Raw genomic sequence first — 4,344 nt, 5'->3', positions numbered from 1 at the left:
TTGTAATAATGAAGAGGAAGGGGTGCAATCAGCAGCAAACGTTTCTGTTTGTAACTGATATGTTCGAAGACTGTCTATAAGTTTGAAGAGGGAGTGTGAGGTTCCGGCTAGTCCTTCCCAAACTTAGGCCCCACGTTGGGCGCCAAATGTGAGGTTCCGACTAGTCCTTCCCAAACTTAGGCCCCACGTTGGGTGCCAAATGTGAGGTTCCGGACAAGCTCCGTGGTTTTTACCTCTAACATTAAAAGTAAAAGTGTTCGATGGCTGGACGATTGTGTGAATTTTGAGGAAAAGGAGATTGATCACGCAGAGCAACTACACTTTACAAATGACACTGTAATTCCAGTTCTACAGAAGCAGGGTAGTACAGCAGGACTGGTGGCAGGTCAACACACACAAAAGGTACAGGTGAGGTCGCGAGGGCACTGATTGGAAGGCACACGCACACAACACTACAACACTGGCTCTGCTTTTGGGTATAACACACACACACTATCACTTCACTGTATCACGTAATCCGTGGTGAGGTGGGGCCACTGTTTTCGTACAGGACGGGACGGAGTCAGTCGAGGGGCGCGCCGGTGTCGCGAGGTCAGCGGGGGCCGCGCACAGAGAGGGCCACACACTCCATCAACGAACTCGCGTGCTTCACGTCTCAAATCCAACTGAAGATGCTGACTCCCGCTCGCGCGCTCCTCCAAGCTCCAGGATCCCGCCCTCGCTGCTCGCCGCCGCCGCCGTCCGCTTCGTGGTCCCCGAAGTCCAGCCGAACGTCCGGGGCCTTCCCTCCGGTCCGCTGGGGGGCTGCCGAAAAGGACGAAGTCACCCCGTCGCCCGCCCGCGCCTAGGTGAGGGGGGCAGGGGCTGCGGGGGAGCAGCAGATTTCGGCGGGGGCGCGCTGCATCCGTGCGTGGCCCGTCCGTCGTCCTGCTCGTCCGCTCGGCCACGTCCGGGACTCGGCGGGCGGCCGCCAGCTCCGTCAGGGTGGTCGGCTCCGGGAGGCCAGGCAGGCGGCCCGCGCGGCGCGCGGCCTCGGCTCGGTGGGGCGTGGCGTGGCGCAGCAGCTGGTGGTGCGCGCCTAGGCCAGGCCGTGATCGCCATCCTGGTGGGGCCGCCGATGTCCACCGCGGGACGGACTGGGGAGCGGTGCAGGCGGCGGATGGGGGCAAGCCACCGGGGATCCTCTTCCTGGTGTCTTGATCGCTTATCCTAAATACTTAAGCTAGGGTGGCAAGGTTGGCGGGTGCGGGCCCCGGCTGATCGAACGGTGTTCAATGTCATCGTCAGGGCCGACCTCAAATGGAGGAGGGGGGGGGGGGGGGAGCAGGTCTGGACAGGGCTGGCGACTCCGGGGCTGCACGCCTATTAGTCGGCCCAGCACATGTGGGGACTTTTGGAGACTCGGCCTGCCCATTGAGTTTCCAAGAAGAGGATAGACAAAGCAGCGCTCTCACTCCCACACGCTCCGGCCGCTGTGCCATCCCAGACGGGGCTGCGCTCATGCAGCCCGGGGAGGCTGGGGTCCGGACGTCATAAAAACCAGTGAGGCAAATTGGGGGAGAGGCTGTCAATGACCTATTCCTTGTCCTTGGTCCCTCGCGGGGCAGGCGTCCTGCAGCATGTTTGTGCAGCCCGGAGAGGCGTGACGGGCCGCGAGGCCCGAAATGCAAGCCCATTGAGAAAATGTCCAAAAACACACTTCCAAGAAAGTTAAGAAAATGTCTGCCACCTCACATTACCCCCCCGACGAGATTGATTTGAGATGATCTGCTGAGGATCGAAAATTGATGCTCGTCCAAACTCTCTACTCCGCCAACCGCCTCGCGTTAAGGACTACGGGCACAGGTGTACAAAGAAGTCAGCGTGATGGTCTGAAAGGCACAGGTTGGGCACAAAACTTGGGCCGCACTTTACACACTTTACATCGAGTCTGACACAGCAGGAACACAGCGGCACTCGGTCTAAGCGGTGAGCCTGACAATTGCAATCGACACATATGCCTAAGACAGAGCGGAGCAATTCACACTAATTTTTGTACACACAATGAGAAACATCACAAAAACACATTTTTACACAACACTGAAAAAGAGAATTCACATTGTACAGGGCATGCTTTTCAATTTTACAAATCTTACAAGTCACTGATACATTACATATTTACAAGAAGTCCAAAGAGAGACCTCTGCCCCTGCCGGTACTTTTCTTCCTGGCGGTGCGGAGGGGGTCGCGAGGTCGTGACGTCAGCTGCTATGACCGCCGTCGTTGGGGACCGCGGCCCGGGCCCTCCCGGGCCCGTGCGGTGACTTCCCACGATGGCTCGCGCGCGTGTGCGTAGCGGAAGGGGGTTGGGGCGAGCTCTGGCAGCTCAAGCCCCTCGCGGATCAAGCGTCGTCCTCACCCAGATTGGCCGATCCGGGCCGGGAGAGCGGCGATCTAGCGACCACCCACGTCGCGTCCTGCGCGCGGCGGCGTCGGCTCGTCCTCGTTGCTCATCTCGGGGTCTCCTCTTCGCGCGGGGGCGGGGCGAGCAGCCGCGCTCACCGGGTCGCCAGATGACCTCGGGAGCAGGGGTGTTGCTCAAAGCCCCGCCGGGCAGCGGTGGGTGCCGCGAGGCGCCTCGCTTCTCGGACCGCACGGCGGTCCTGGTGGAGGCGCTGACTCCGCGGCGATGACCTGGGCGCGTGGTGGCCCAAGGCGGTGGTCTCCATCAGGCGGGTGGCCTCGGAGGGGCGGCTTGGTGGCGGCCGCGGGTAGGACCGGGGCGTTGGCGGGGCGGGCGTTGGGCATCGCGTCGACTCGGGGTGGAGGGGCCGTAAGTCTGCGGCCCGCTGACCCCCCCCATTGGTCCGCAACGCGCGGTCGCCGCCAGTTGCCTCCTGCTCCAGGTCCTCGGGGTGCGCCGCGTGCTGTCTGCGGACGGGGCGTAACGTCTCGCGGGCCGTGATTCGGCCGCTGCGGGTCACGCCCAAGGTCGCGGCGCGCGGTGCTTCTACCAACATCGCTGACCCCCCCAGGGCGCCGCGCCGGTGGTGTCCGGGGTGACGGGCGCGGAAGGCTGAGGCTTCTGGGGCCCTGACTCCTCGTAGCGGGCGCGCGCGCGGGCCGCTCGGGCACGGCGGTTGGAGCGCACTCTCTTCGCGGGCGTGGCGCTGGCGGCCTCCGCGTCGACGTCCGTCTTCGGCCGTGCGGCGGCCGCGCTCTTGGGTTGGTCGCGCGGGCGAGGCGGGGGTGGCGGGTGCCTGGCTGCTTCCCACTCCTCGTCGTCGTCGAGCTCGCGCAGGTACTTCCTGACGGCCTTGACCGTGCGGCGCTGGCTCGTGAGACCGATCAGCCCCATCCTGACGGGCCCGGGGAAGTGGCGGGTCAGCAGGCGCACCGTCTCTGCGTCCGAGAGCGGCGGGTCGAGGTGTCGGGCGCGGCGCTGGATGGACACGCACCACTCAGCCATGCTCAGGCCCGTGTCCGCGTCCCAGCGCGCGTGCACCAGCTCGGCCCTCGCGATCTCGTTCTTGGTGTCGGACCAAAACTCGTCGCGGATGGCGTCACGGAAATCCTCGTACGTCCTGAGGCAGCCGTCGCGCCGTTCGGTGTTGGCCCAGTCGCGTGCGCTCCCGCGGAGGCACCTGAGGGCCATGCCCAGTTGCGCGTCGTCGGGCACGCCGCACAGGTCAAAGTGGTACTCGAGATCGTCCAGGAACTCTAGCGGATTCGACCGCCCGTCAAACTCACATGGTGCGTCCTCGCGGTGCGCGACCTCCCTGATGACGATGGTGGGTGGTGCGACGTCGGGCACGACGACGCTGTCCGGTGCGGGCGTGAGGGGCGCCGGCGTCGGGGGCGGCGTCGCGACGTCGGGGAGGGCGTCCTTGCTGGGTGTCGTCTCTGTTGGAGAGGGCGGCGGCGCGACGACGGCGTCCTCGGCGGCGGCGGTGCAGGGGCACGGCACTGGCTGGCGGTGCTCCGACAGCTCCGCTGACGCGCGCTGCAGGGCCACGGTGACGGCCTTGGCCTCCTCCAGGAGGAGTACAAGTTTGTGGCTCCTCTTCTTCATCTTCTTGCGGGTGACCGACGCGGCCTTCGGCCCCAGGTGCGGGCGAGCGGAGGGGCGCGAGCGCCATTCCCCTGACGGGTACTTCCTCCCCTCACTGCGCGGCAGGGCCGACCAGGCCAGCAGGCACACGGAAAAGGCGATCAGGTCAAACATCTTCAAGTTCACTTGCAGTTCACGGTTGATCACTCAAAATCACACAAGTCCAGCCCCGCTGTTGGGCGCCAAATGTGAGGTTCCGGCTAGTCCTTCCCAAACTTAGGCCCCACGTTGGGCGCCAAATGTGAGGTTCCGAC

This window comes from Frankliniella occidentalis, unplaced genomic scaffold (assembly GCF_000697945.3).
Source record: "Frankliniella occidentalis isolate FOCC.00 unplaced genomic scaffold, Focc_3.1 Scaffold573, whole genome shotgun sequence".
Taxonomy (NCBI): domain Eukaryota; kingdom Metazoa; phylum Arthropoda; class Insecta; order Thysanoptera; family Thripidae; genus Frankliniella; species Frankliniella occidentalis.
This window is presented reverse-complemented; position numbering follows the sequence as displayed.